The sequence below is a fragment of the Hyla sarda genome, unplaced genomic scaffold (assembly GCF_029499605.1).
Source record: "Hyla sarda isolate aHylSar1 unplaced genomic scaffold, aHylSar1.hap1 scaffold_502, whole genome shotgun sequence".
In the NCBI taxonomy this organism is placed as follows: domain Eukaryota; kingdom Metazoa; phylum Chordata; class Amphibia; order Anura; family Hylidae; genus Hyla; species Hyla sarda.
The window spans coordinates 225,292-239,337 of NW_026610513.1; the positions used below are offsets into that span (position 1 = coordinate 225,292).

Genomic DNA, 14,046 nt, shown 5'->3' on the forward strand with positions numbered 1-14,046 from the left:
CCTTGTTGGGCCCGCCCCTTTCACGGTTATCGCTTCTCGGCCTTTTGGCTAAGATCAAGTGTAGTATCTGTTCTTATCAGTTTAATATCTGATACGTCCCCTATCTGGGGACCATATATTAAATGGATTTTTGAGAACGGGGGCCGATTTCGAAGCTTGCTTCCGTCGCCCTATGCATTGACCCGATATGGCAGTATCTTCGGGTACAGTGCACCACCCCCTTACAGGGTTAAAAAGAAAGATTCCTACTTTCATTGCTACCTGCTTGCTGGCTAGCCAGCTAGCCAGCCCTGTGGGCCTTGCTGCTGCAGCCAAAAAACAAAAGGTGGTGCTGCTGCTGCTGCTTCTGCTGCTTCTGCTTGTGTCTGGCCGCTGTTGGAGCGTCCAGGCACAGGACTTCTGCTGCTGCTGACTAAATGGCCTCCTTAATTGGATCATTTGAGTAGCCAGCACACCTGTGCAGGTAGGGCATGACATGATAGGCAGCTGCCTTGATAGCGGGTGGGTGCTGAATGTTCCTAATTGACAAAATAAGATTAATGCTTATGAAGAAATATAAAATCTCATCCCTTCCCCAATATCGCGCCACACCCCTACCCCTTAATTCCCTGGTTGAACTTGATGGACATATGTCTTTTTTCGACCGTACTAACTATGTAACTATGTAACATAACATGGGGGGGGGGGGGGTCTCCTGGCTGTTCACACAGGTGTGTCATTGCTGTACATTGACCATGCATTGCTTCTGTGGTATTGCAAAGGCAAAGACAAATGCTTCCAGCCATCCATTGCACTAATGGATTGGTCATCAGCTGGCTGTCTATGTCCCGCATCAATTTAGACCAAAGTACAGAGGGTTAGGCTATGCTATTGTGCACCTACCTGATGCATCAGAAGGTGCGAGGCCCTTGCTAAATTCTGTGCACAGACTTTGAGATCTATACTTTAGACTGTATCTAAACCTGCTCCAACATGGACTGACATTCTGGCCTACTTTCAGCCGATGCGACTTGTCTGTCGCTGAACAGTCGCTTTTTATGTATTCAGCACCTATGTATAATGTTGTAAAAATGCTCTAGAAGCTAAAGTCGCAGAAATGTCACACATATTTGGCCTGCAACTTTCTGTGCGACAAATTCAGACAGGAAAAATCAGTATAAATCCTTAGAAAATTATCCCCCAGTGTCTCCATCTGCTGGCGGTATTGAATAAGCATTGCTGCACTGATGGGGTATGCATTAGACGAAAAAAAAGAAGAAAAAGAAGAATAATACGCCCAGAAAAGAGGCGAAAAGGAGAAAAACGTAAAAAAACGTGAAAAAAAAGTAAGAGGAAGAGAAGGGAACAAAAAGGTGGAAATGGGTTTAAAAGTGATTTCGGCGGAGAAATATATATATATATATATATATATATATATATATATATACGCGCACACACACACATATATATAAAACGTATTCTCCGTTGAGATATTGCAGCCGCTGCTGTGTCCAGGCCCAGGAGCCATAAGCACTGTGCTGTGATGTCACTCAATACCACTGACATCACTAGGTGTAAACAACATCTCTCCTTTGCTGTGTATGTGACTATGGAGCTGTTTGGTGATGTCGTCTATTATGGCCTTCATAGAAGCAACAGGAGATTGTTGCATCCATCTAGAACCCTCAGAACTACAGTGCTATGATGTCACTCACTTCACAGGCCTTGCAGAGTGTAAACAACAACAACCCAGCTTTGTTGTGTATGTAACCATAGGGATTTGTGATGTCACCTAGAACCTTCACAGCAGCGACAGCTTTATGAGGAGCATCAGCACTGCTCTGCCTGAGCAGAACCATCACCGCCATAGGTTGTCAAATAACCCGATTTAACCCACACAGGTAAGTCCAATGGGTGCAGGCATGTCCTCTATGCTTACAGCTTCCCGTGGGTGTTGGTTTGATACCGTTTGGGGACAGCCAAGGAGGCATCTGCAGGCAACAAAGGTAGGTGTGTGCTTGTGTGTGTGTTTCCTATGCAGATCCTAAGCCCAGTGTCACATGCAAGTAGGAGGAGTAAGAAGGGTTCCTGGCAAATCCGGGTTATGGATTGCATTTAAAAAGGCCCCGTGGGAGTGCAATGGGCCCCTGTCTTGCTGCTTAGCAATAATGGTATGGGTTTAGGTTCTGCTGTGTGTACTGGTGGTTGACTGCCCCCAGCCCAGAGTGTGCATGGAAAATTGTCTGCAGCCTCCCTGACAGCAAGCAGTGATAGTGCCCATGAAGGGGACCTTGTTGGGCCCGCCCCTTTCACGGTTATCGCTTCTCGGCCTTTTGGCTAAGATCAAGTGTAGTATCTGTTTCTTATCAGTTTAATATCTGATACGTCCCTATCTGGGGACCATATATTAAATGGATTTTTGAGAACGAGGGGCCGATTTCGAAGCTTGCTTCCGTCGCCCTATGCATTGACCCGATATGGCAGTATCTTCGGGTACAGTGCACCACCCCCTTACAGGGTTAAAAAGAAAGATTCCTACTTTCATTGCTACCTGCTTGCTGGCTAGCCAGCTAGCCAGCCCTGTGGGCCTTGCTGCTGCAGCCAAAAAACAAAAGGTGGTTGCTGCTGCTGCTGCTTCTGCTGCTTCTGCTTGTGTCTGGCCGCTGTTGGAGCGTCCAGGCACAGGACTTCTGCTGCTGCTGACTAAATGGCCTCCTTAATTGGATCATTTGAGTAGCCAGCACACCTGCGCAGGTAGGGCATGACATGATAGGCAGCTGCCTTGATAGCGGGTGGGTGCTGAATGTTCCTAATTGACAAAATAAGATTAATGCTTATGAAGAAATATAAAATCTCATCCCTTCCCCAATATCGCGCCACACCCCTACCCCTTAATTCCCTGGTTGAACTTGATGGACATATGTCTTTTTTCGGACCGTACTAACTAATGTAACTATGTAACATAACATGGGGGGGTCTCCTGGCTGTTCACACAGGTGTGTCATTGCTGTACATTGACCATGCATTGCTTCTGTGGTATTGCAAAGGCAAAGACAAATGCTTCCAGCATCCATTGCACTAATGGATTGGTCATCAGCTGGCTGTCTATGTCCCGCATCAATATAGACCAAAGTACAGAGGGTTAGGCTATGCTATTGTGCACCTACCTGATGCATCAGAAGGTGCGAGGCCCTTGCTAAATTCTGTGCACAGACTTTGAGATCTATACTTTAGACTGTATCTAAACCTGCTCCAACATGGACTGACATTCTGGCCTACTTTCAGCCGATGCGACTTGTCTGTCGCTGAACAGTCGCTTTTTATGTATTCAGCACCTATGTATAATGTTGTAAAAATGCTCTAGAAGCTAAAGTCGCAGAAATGTCACACATATTTGGCCTGCAACTTTCTGTGCGACAAATTCAGACAGGAAAAATCAGTATAAATCCTTAGAAAATTATCCCCCAGTGTCTCCATCTGCTGGCGGTATTGAATAAGCATTGCTGCACTGATGGGGTATGCATTAGACGAAAAAAAAGAAGAAAAAGAAGAATAATACGCCAGAAAAGAGGGCGAAAAGGAGAAAAACGTAAAAAAACGTGAAAAAAAGGTAAGAGGAAGAGAAGGGAAAAAAGGTGGAAATGGGTTTAAAAGTGATTTCGGCGGAGAATATATATATATATATATATATATATATATATATATATATATATATATATACGCGCACACACACACATATATATAAACGTATTCTCCGTTGAGATATTGCAGCCGCTGCTGTGTCCAGGCCAGGAGCCTTAGCACTGTGCTGTGATGTCACTCAATACCACTGACATCACTAGGTGTAAACAACATCTCTCCTTGCTGTGTATGTGACTATGGAGCTGTTTGGTGATGTCGTCTATTATGGCCTTCATAGAAGCAACAGGAGATTGTTGCATCCATCTAGAACCCTCAGAACTACAGTGCTATGATGTCACTCACTTCCAACAGGCCTTGCAGAGTGTAAACAACAACAACCCAGCTTTGTTGTGTATGTAACCATAGGGATTTGTGATGTCACCTAGAACCTTCACAAGCAGCGACAGCTTTATGAGGAGCATCAGCACTGCTCTGCCTGAGCAGAACCATCACCGCCATAGGTTGTCAAATAACCCGGATTTAACCCACACAGGTAAGTCCAATGGGGTGCAGGCATGTCCTCTATGCTTACAGCTTCCCGTGGGTGTTGGTTTGATACCGTTTGGGGACAGCCAAGGAGGCATCTGCAGGCAACAAAGGTAGGTGTGTGCTTGTGTGTGTGTTTCCTATGCAGATCCTAAGCCCAGTGTCACATGCAAGTAGGAGGAGTAAGAAGGGTCCTTTTTGGCAAATCCGGGTTATGGATTGCATTAAAAAGGCCCCCGTGGGAGTGCAATGGGCCCCTGTCTTGCTGCTTAGCAATAATGGTATGGGTTTAGGTTCTGCTGTGTGTACTGGTGGTTGACTGCCCCCCAGCCCAGAGTGTGCATGGAAAATTGTCTGGCAGCCTCCCTGACAGCAAGCAGTGATAGTGCCCATGAAGGGGACCTTGTTGGCCCGCCCCTTTCACGGTTATCGCTTCTCGGCCTTTTGGCTAAGATCAAGTGTAGTATCTGTTCTTATCAGTTTAATATCTGATACGTCCCCTATCTGGGGACCATATATTAAATGGATTTTTGAGAACGGGGGCCGATTTCGAAGCTTGCTTCCGTCGCCCTATGCATTGACCCGATATGGCAGTATCTTCGGGTACCAGTGCACCACCCCCTTACAGGGTTAAAAAGAAAGATTCTACTTTCATTGCTACCTGCTTGCTGGCTAGCCAGCTAGCCAGCCCTGTGGGCCTTGCTGCTGCAGCCAAAAAAACAAAAGGTGGTGCTGCTGCTGCTGCTTCTGCTGCTTCTGCTTGTGTCTGCCGCTGTTGGAGCGTCCAGGCACAGGACTTCTGCTGCTGCTGACTAAATGGCCTCCTTAATTGGATCATTGAGTAGCCAGCACACCTGTGCAGGGTAGGGCATGACATGATAGGCAGCTGCCTTGATATCGGGTGGGTGCTGAATGTTCCTAATTGACAAAATAAGATTAATGCTTATGAAGAAATATAAAATCTCATCCCTTCCCCAATATCGCGCCACACCCCTACCCCTTAATTCCCTGGTTGAACTTGATGGACATATGTCTTTTTTCGACCGTACTAACTATGTAACTATGTAACATAACATGGGGGGGGGGGGTCTCCTGGCTGTTCACACAGGTGTGTCATTGCTGTACATGGACCATGCATTGCTTCTGTGGTATTGCAAAGGCAAAGACAAATGCTTCCAGCCATCCATTGCACTAATGGATTGGTCATCAGCTGGCTGTCTATGTCCCGCATCAATATAGACCAAAGTACAGAGGGTTAGGCTATGCTATTGTGCACCTACCTGATGCATCAGAAGGTGCGAGGCCCTTGCTAAATTCTGTGCACAGACTTTGAGATCTATACTTTAGACTGTATCTAAACCTGCTCCAACATGGACTGACATTCTGGCCTACTTTCAGCCGATGCGACTTGTCTGTCGCTGAACAGTCGCTTTTTATGTATTCAGCACCTATGTATAATGTTGTAAAAATGCTCTAGAAGCTAAAGTCGCAGAAATGTCACACATATTTGGCCTGCAACTTTCTGTGCGACAAATTCAGACAGGAAAAATCAGTATAAATCCTTAGAAAATTATCCCCCAGTGTCTCCATCTGCTGGCGGTATTGAATAAGCATTGCTGCACTGATGGGGTATGCATTAGACGAAAAAAAAGAAGAAAAGAAGAATAATACGCCCAGAAAAGAGGCGAAAAGGAGAAAAACGTAAAAAAACGTGAAAAAAAAGTAAGAGGAAGAGAAGGGAAAAAAAGGTGGAAATGGGTTTAAAAGTGATTTCGGCGGAGAAATATATTATATATATATATATATATATATATATACGCGCACACACACACATATATATAAACGTATCTCCGTTGAGATATGCTACAGCCGCTGCTGTGTCCAGGCCCAGGAGCCTTAGCACTGTGCTGTGATGTCACTCAATACCACTGACATCACTAGGTTGTAAACAACATCTCTCCTTTGCTGTGTATGTGACTATGGAGCTGTTTGGTGATGTCGTCTATTATGGCCTTCATAGAAGCAACAGGAGATTGTTGCCATCCATCTAGAACCCTCAGAACTACAGTGCTATGATGTCACTCACTTCCACAGGCCTTGCAGAGTGTAAACAACAACAACCCAGCTTTGTTGTGTATGTAACCATAGGGATTTGTGATGTCACCTAGAACCTTCACAGCAGCGACAGCTTTATGAGGAGCATCAGCACTGCTCTGCCTGAGCAGAACCATCACCGCCATAGGTTGTCAAATAACCCGGATTTAACCCACACAGGTAAGTCCAATGGGGTGCAGGCATGTCCTCTATGCTTACAGCTTCCCGTGGGTGTTGGTTTGATACCGTTTGGGGACAGCCAAGGAGGCATCTGCAGGCAACAAAGGTAGGTGTGTGCTTGTGTGTGTGTTTCCTATGCAGATCCTAAGCCCAGTGTCACATGCAAGTAGGAGGAGTAAGAAGGGTTCCTGGCAAATCCGGGTTATGGATTGCATTTAAAAAGGCCCCGTGGGAGTGCAATGGGCCCCTGTCTTGCTGCTTAGCAATAATGGTATGGGTTTAGGTTCTGCTGTGTGTACTGGTGGTTGACTGCCCCCCAGCCCAGAGTGTGCATGGAAAATTGTCTGGCAGCCTCCCTGACAGCAAGCAGTGATAGTGCCCATGAAGGGGACCTTGTTGGCCCGCCCCTTTCACGGTTATCGCTTCTCGGCCTTTTTGGCTAAGATCAAGTGTAGTATCTGTTCTTATCAGTTTAATATCTGATACGTCCCTATCTGGGGACCATATATTAAATGGATTTTTGAGAACGGGTGGGCCGATTTCGAAGCTTGCTTCCGTCGCCCTATGCATTGACCCGATATGGCAGTATCTTCGGGTACAGTGCACCACCCCCTTACAGGGTTAAAAAGAAAGATTCCTACTTTCATTGCTGCTTGCTGGCTAGCCAGCTAGCCAGCCCTGTGGGCCTTGCTGCTGCAGCCAAAAAACAAAAGGTGGTGCTGCTGCTGCTTCTGCTGCTTCTGCTTGTGTCTGGCCGCTGTTGGAGCGTCCAGGCACAGGACTTCTGCTGCTGCTGACTAAATGGCCTCCTTAATTGGATCATTTGAGTAGCCAGCACACCTGTGCAGGTAGGGCATGACATGATAGGCAGCTGCCTTGATAGCGGGTTGGTGCTGAATGTTCCTAATTGACAAAATAAGATTAATGCTTATGAAGAAATATAAAATCTCATCCCTTCCCCAATATCGCGCCACACCCCTACCCCTTAATTCCCTGGTTGAACTTGATGGACATATGTCTTTTTTCAACCGTACTAACTATGTAACTATGTAACATAACATGGGGGGGGTCTCCTGGCTGTTCTCACAGGTGTGTCATTGCTGTACATTGACCATGCATTGCTTCTGTGGTATTGGCAAAGGCAAAGACAAATGCTTCCAGCCATCCATTGCACTAATGGATTGGTCATCAGCTGGCTGTCTATGTCCCGCATCAATATAGACCAAAGTACAGAGGGTTAGGCTATGCTATTGTGCACCTACCTGATGCATCAGAAGGTGCGAGGCCCTTGCTAAATTCTGTGCACAGACTTTGAGATCTATACTTTAGACTGTATCTAAACCTGCTCCAACATGGACTGACATTCTGGCCTACTTTCAGCCGATGCGACTTGTCTGTCGCTGAACAGTTGCTTTTTATGTATTCAGCACCTATGTATAATGTTGTAAAAATGCTCTAGAAGGCTAAAGTCGCAGAAATGTCACACATATTTGGCCTGCAACTTTCTGTGCGACAAATTCAGACAGGAAAAATCAGTATAAATCCTTAGAAAATTATCCCCCAGTGTCTCCATCTGCTGGCGGTATTGAATAAGCATTGCTGCACTGATGGGGTATGCATTAGACGAAAAAAAGAAGAAAAAGAAGAATAATACGCCCAGAAAAGAGGCGAAAAGGAGAAAAACGTAAAAAAACGTGAAAAAAAAGTAAGAGGAAGAGAAGGGAAAAAAAGGTGGAAATGGGTTTAAAAGTGATTTCGGCGGAGAATTATATATATATATATATATATATATATATATATATATATATACGCGCACAACACACACATATATATAAACGTATTCTCCGTTGAGATATTGCAGCCGCTGCTGTGTCCAGGCCCAGGAGCCTTAGCACTGTGCTGTGATGTCACTCAATACCACTGACATCACTAGGTGTAAACAACATCTCTCCTTTGCTGTGTATGTGACTATGGAGCTGTTTGGTGATGTCGTCTATTATGGCCTTCATAGAAGCAACAGGAGATTGTTGCATCCATCTAGAACCCTCAGAACTACAGTGCTATGATGTCACTCACTTCCACAGGCCTTGCAGAGTGTAAACAACAACAACCCAGCTTTGTTGTGTATGTAACCATAGGGATTTGTGATGTCACCTAGAACCTTCACAGCAGCGACAGCTTTATGAGGAGCATCAGCACTGCTCTGCCTGAGCAGAACCATCACCGCCATAAGGTTGTCAAATAACCCGGATTTAACCCACACAGGTAAGTCCAATGGGGTGCAGGCATGTCCTCTATGCTACAGCTTACCGTGGGTGTTGGTTTGATACCGTTTGGGGACAGCCAAGGAGCATCTGCAGGCAACAAAGGTAGGTGTGTGCTTGTGTGTGTGTTTCCTATGCAGATCCTAAGCCCAGTGTCACATGCAAGTAGGAGGAGTAAGAAGGGTTCCTGGCAAATCCGGGTTATGGATTGCATTTAAAAAGGCCCCGTGGGAGTGCATGGGCCCCTGTCTTGCTGCTTAGCAATAATGGTATGGGTTTAGGTTCTGCTGTGTGTACTGGTGGTTGACTGCCCCCCAGCCCAGAGTGTGCATGGAAAATTGTCTGGCAGCCTCCCTGACAGCAAGCAGTGATAGTGCCCATGAAGGGGACCTTGTTGGGCCCGCCCCTTTCACGGTTATCGCTTCTCGGCCTTTTGGCTAAGATCAAGTGTAGTATCTGTTCTTATCAGTTTAATATCTGATACGTCCCCTATCTGGGGACCATATATTAAATGGATTTTTGAGAACGGGGGCCGATTTCGAAGCTTGCTTCCGTCGCCCTATGCATTGACCCGATATGGCAGTATCTTCGGGTACAGTGCACCACCCCCTTACAGGGTTAAAAAGAAAGATTCCTACTTTCATTGCTACCTGCTTGCTGGCTAGCCAGCTAGCCAGCCCTGTGGGCCTTGCTGCTGCAGCCAAAAAACAAAAGGTGGTGCTGCTGCTGCTGCTTCTGCTGCTTCTGCTTGTGTCTGGCCGCTGTTGGAGCGTCCAGGCACAGGACTTCTGCTGCTGCTGACTAAATGGCCTCCTTAATTGGATCATTTGAGTAGCCAGCACACCTGTGCAGGTAGGGCATGACATGATAGGCAGCTGCCTTGATAGCGGGTGGGTGCTGAATGTTCCTAATTGACAAAATAAGATTAATGCTTATGAAGAAATATAAAATCTCATCCCTTCCCCAATATCGCGCCACACCCCTACCCCTTAATTCCCTGGTTGAACTTGATGGACATATGTCTTTTTTCGACCGTACTAACTATGTAACTATGTAACATAACATGGGGGGGGGGGGTCTCCTGGCTGTTCACACAGGTGTGTCATTGCTGTACATTGACCATGCATTGCTTCTGTGGTATTGCAAAGGCAAAGACAAATGCTTCCAGCCATCCATTGCACTAATGGATTGGTCATCAGCTGGCTGTCTATGTCCCGCATCAATATAGACCAAAGTACAGAGGGTTAGGCTATGCTATTGTGCACCTACCTGATGCATCAGAAGGTGCGAGGCCCTTGCTAAATTCTGTGCACAGACTTTGAGATCTATACTTTAGACTGTATCTAAACCTGCTCCAACATGGACTGACATTCTGGCCTACTTTCAGCCGATGCGACTTGTCTGTCGCTGAACAGTCGCTTTTTATGTATTCAGCACCTATGTATAATGTTGTAAAAATGCTCTAGAAGCTAAAGTCGCAGAAATGTCACACATATTTGGCCTGCAACTTTCTGTGCGACAAATTCAGACAGGAAAAATCAGTATAAATCCTTAGAAAATTATCCCCCAGTGTCTCCATCTGCTGGCGGTATTGAATAAGCATTGCTGCACTGATGGGGTATGCATTAGACGAAAAAAAAGAAGAAAAAGAAGAATAATACGCCCAGAAAAGAGGCGAAAAGGAGAAAAACGTAAAAAAACGTGAAAAAAAAGTAAGAGGAAGAGAAGGGAAAAAAAGGTGGAAATGGGTTTAAAAGTGATTTCGGCGGAGAAATATATATATATATATATATATATATATATATATATACGCGCACACACACACATATATATAAACGTATTCTCCGTTGAGATATTGCAGCCGCTGCTGTGTCCAGGCCCAGGAGCCTTAGCACTGTGCTGTGATGTCACTCAATACCACTGACATCACTAGGTGTAAACAACATCTCTCCTTTGCTGTGTATGTGACTATGGAGCTGTTTGGTGATGTCGTCTATTATGGCCTTCATAGAAGCAACAGGAGATTGTTGCATCCATCTAGAACCCTCAGAACTACAGTGCTATGATGTCACTCACTTCCACAGGCCTTGCAGAGTGTAAACAACAACAACCCAGCTTTGTTGTGTATGTAACCATAGGGATTTGTGATGTCACCTAGAACCTTCACAGCAGCGACAGCTTTATGAGGAGCATCAGCACTGCTCTGCCTGAGCAGAACCATCACCGCCATAGGTTGTCAAATAACCCGGATTTAACCCACACAGGTAAGTCCAATGGGGTGCAGGCATGTCCTCTATGCTTACAGCTTCCCGTGGGTGTTGGTTTGATACCGTTTGGGGACAGCCAAGGAGGCATCTGCAGGCAACAAAGGTAGGTGTGTGCTTGTGTGTGTGTTTCCTATGCAGATCCTAAGCCCAGTGTCACATGCAAGTAGGAGGAGTAAGAAGGGTTCCTGGCAAATCCGGGTTATGGATTGCATTTAAAAAGGCCCCGTGGGAGTGCAATGGGCCCCTGTCTTGCTGCTTAGCAATAATGGTATGGGTTTAGGTTCTGCTGTGTGTACTGGTGGTTGACTGCCCCCCAGCCCAGAGTGTGCATGGAAAATTGTCTGGCAGCCTCCCTGACAGCAAGCAGTGATAGTGCCCATGAAGGGGACCTTGTTGGGCCCGCCCCTTTCACGGTTATCGCTTCTCGGCCTTTTGGCTAAGATCAAGTGTAGTATCTGTTCTTATCAGTTTAATATCTGATACGTCCCCTATCTGGGGACCATATATTAAATGGATTTTTGAGAACGGGGGCCGATTTCGAAGCTTGCTTCCGTCGCCCTATGCATTGACCCGATATGGCAGTATCTTCGGGTACAGTGCACCACCCCCTTACAGGGTTAAAAAGAAAGATTCCTACTTTCATTGCTACCTGCTTGCTGGCTAGCCAGCTAGCCAGCCCTGTGGGCCTTGCTGCTGCAGCCAAAAAACAAAAGGTGGTGCTGCTGCTGCTGCTTCTGCTGCTTCTGCTTGTGTCTGGCCGCTGTTGGAGCGTCCAGGCACAGGACTTCTGCTGCTGCTGACTAAATGGCCTCCTTAATTGGATCATTTGAGTAGCCAGCACACCTGCGCAGGTAGGGCATGACATGATAGGCAGCTGCCTTGATAGCGGGTGGGTGCTGAATGTTCCTAATTGACAAAATAAGATTAATGCTTATGAAGAAATATAAAATCTCATCCCTTCCCCAATATCGCGCCACACCCCTACCCCTTAATTCCCTGGTTGAACTTGATGGACATATGTCTTTTTTCGACCGTACTAACTATGTAACTATGTAACATAACATGGGGGGGGTCTCCTGGCTGTTCACACAGGTGTGTCATTGCTGTACATTGACCATGCATTGCTTCTGTGGTATTGCAAAGGCAAAGACAAATGCTTCCAGCCATCCATTGCACTAATGGATTGGTCATCAGCTGGCTGTCTATGTCCCGCATCAATATAGACCAAAGTACAGAGGGTTAGGCTATGCTATTGTGCACCTACCTGATGCATCAGAAGGTGCGAGGCCCTTGCTAAATTCTGTGCACAGACTTTGAGATCTATACTTTAGACTGTATCTAAACCTGCTCCAACATGGACTGACATTCTGGCCTACTTTCAGCCGATGCGACTTGTCTGTCGCTGAACAGTCGCTTTTTATGTATTCAGCACCTATGTATAATGTTGTAAAAATGCTCTAGAAGCTAAAGTCGCAGAAATGTCACACATATTTGGCCTGCAACTTTCTGTGCGACAAATTCAGACAGGAAAAATCAGTATAAATCCTTAGAAAATTATCCCCCAGTGTCTCCATCTGCTGGCGGTATTGAATAAGCATTGCTGCACTGATGGGGTATGCATTAGACGAAAAAAAAGAAGAAAAAGAAGAATAATACGCCCAGAAAAGAGGCGAAAAGGAGAAAAACGTAAAAAAACGTGAAAAAAAAGTAAGAGGAAGAGAAGGGAAAAAAAGGTGGAAATGGGTTTAAAAGTGATTTCGGCGGAGAAATATATATATATATATATATATATATATATATATATATATATATACGCGCACACACACACATATATATAAACGTATTCTCCGTTGAGATATTGCAGCCGCTGCTGTGTCCAGGCCCAGGAGCCTTAGCACTGTGCTGTGATGTCACTCAATACCACTGACATCACTAGGTGTAAACAACATCTCTCCTTTGCTGTGTATGTGACTATGGAGCTGTTTGGTGATGTCGTCTATTATGGCCTTCATAGAAGCAACAGGAGATTGTTGCATCCATCTAGAACCCTCAGAACTACAGTGCTATGATGTCACTCACTTCCACAGGCCTTGCAGAGTGTAAACAACAACAACCCAGCTTTGTTGTGTATGTAACCATAGGGATTTGTGATGTCACCTAGAACCTTCACAGCAGCGACAGCTTTATGAGGAGCATCAGCACTGCTCTGCCTGAGCAGAACCATCACCGCCATAGGTTGTCAAATAACCCGGATTTAACCCACACAGGTAAGTCCAATGGGGTGCAGGCATGTCCTCTATGCTTACAGCTTCCCGTGGGTGTTGGTTTGATACCGTTTGGGGACAGCCAAGGAGGCATCTGCAGGCAACAAAGGTAGGTGTGTGCTTGTGTGTGTGTTTCCTATGCAGATCCTAAGCCCAGTGTCACATGCAAGTAGGAGGAGTAAGAAGGGTTCCTGGCAAATCCGGGTTATGGATTGCATTTAAAAAGGCCCCGTGGGAGTGCAATGGGCCCCTGTCTTGCTGCTTAGCAATAATGGTATGGGTTTAGGTTCTGCTGTGTGTACTGGTGGTTGACTGCCCCCCAGCCCAGAGTGTGCATGGAAAATTGTCTGGCAGCCTCCCTGACAGCAAGCAGTGATAGTGCCCATGAAGGGGACCTTGTTGGGCCCGCCCCTTTCACGGTTATCGCTTCTCGGCCTTTTGGCTAAGATCAAGTGTAGTATCTGTTCTTATCAGTTTAATATCTGATACGTCCCCTATCTGGGGACCATATATTAAATGGATTTTTGAGAACAGGGGCCGATTTCGAAGCTTGCTTCCGTCGCCCTATGCATTGACCCGATATGGCAGTATCTTCGGGTACAGTGCACCACCCCCTTACAGGGTTAAAAAGAAAGATTCCTACTTTCATTGCTACCTGCTTGCTGGCTAGCCAGCTAGCCAGCCCTGTGGGCCTTGCTGCTGCAGCCAAAAAACAAAAGGTGGTGCTGCTGCTGCTGCTTCTGCTGCTTCTGCTTGTGTCTGGCCGCTGTTGGAGCGTCCAGGCACAGGACTTCTGCTGCTGCTGACTAAATGGCCTCCTTAATTGGATCA

General features: G+C 46.1%; 7 non-coding genes across 7 annotated transcripts; all 7 read left to right on the top strand.

Annotated features, from left to right (window-relative positions):
• Positions 1-28: 28 nt before the first annotated feature.
• On the top strand, positions 29-219 carry LOC130337607 (U2 spliceosomal RNA). Its single transcript, XR_008878463.1, has one exon. It is a non-coding gene; the product is annotated as a U2 spliceosomal RNA (small nuclear RNA).
• Positions 220-2,296: 2,077 nt separating this feature from the next.
• On the top strand, positions 2,297-2,488 carry LOC130337624 (U2 spliceosomal RNA). The gene has a single exon (XR_008878478.1). It is a non-coding gene; the product is annotated as a U2 spliceosomal RNA (small nuclear RNA).
• A 2,086-nt stretch (positions 2,489-4,574) lies between these two features.
• On the top strand, positions 4,575-4,766 carry LOC130337617 (U2 spliceosomal RNA). The gene has a single exon (XR_008878472.1). It is a non-coding gene; the product is annotated as a U2 spliceosomal RNA (small nuclear RNA).
• Positions 4,767-6,838: 2,072 nt separating this feature from the next.
• LOC130337622 (U2 spliceosomal RNA) lies at positions 6,839-7,031 on the top strand. The gene has a single exon (XR_008878477.1). It is a non-coding gene; the product is annotated as a U2 spliceosomal RNA (small nuclear RNA).
• Positions 7,032-9,101: 2,070 nt separating this feature from the next.
• LOC130337608 (U2 spliceosomal RNA) lies at positions 9,102-9,292 on the top strand. Its single transcript, XR_008878464.1, has one exon. It is a non-coding gene; the product is annotated as a U2 spliceosomal RNA (small nuclear RNA).
• Positions 9,293-11,367: 2,075 nt separating this feature from the next.
• On the top strand, positions 11,368-11,558 carry LOC130337609 (U2 spliceosomal RNA). The gene has a single exon (XR_008878465.1). It is a non-coding gene; the product is annotated as a U2 spliceosomal RNA (small nuclear RNA).
• A 2,079-nt stretch (positions 11,559-13,637) lies between these two features.
• On the top strand, positions 13,638-13,828 carry LOC130337666 (U2 spliceosomal RNA). Its single transcript, XR_008878515.1, has one exon. It is a non-coding gene; the product is annotated as a U2 spliceosomal RNA (small nuclear RNA).
• Positions 13,829-14,046: the final 218 nt, after the last annotated feature.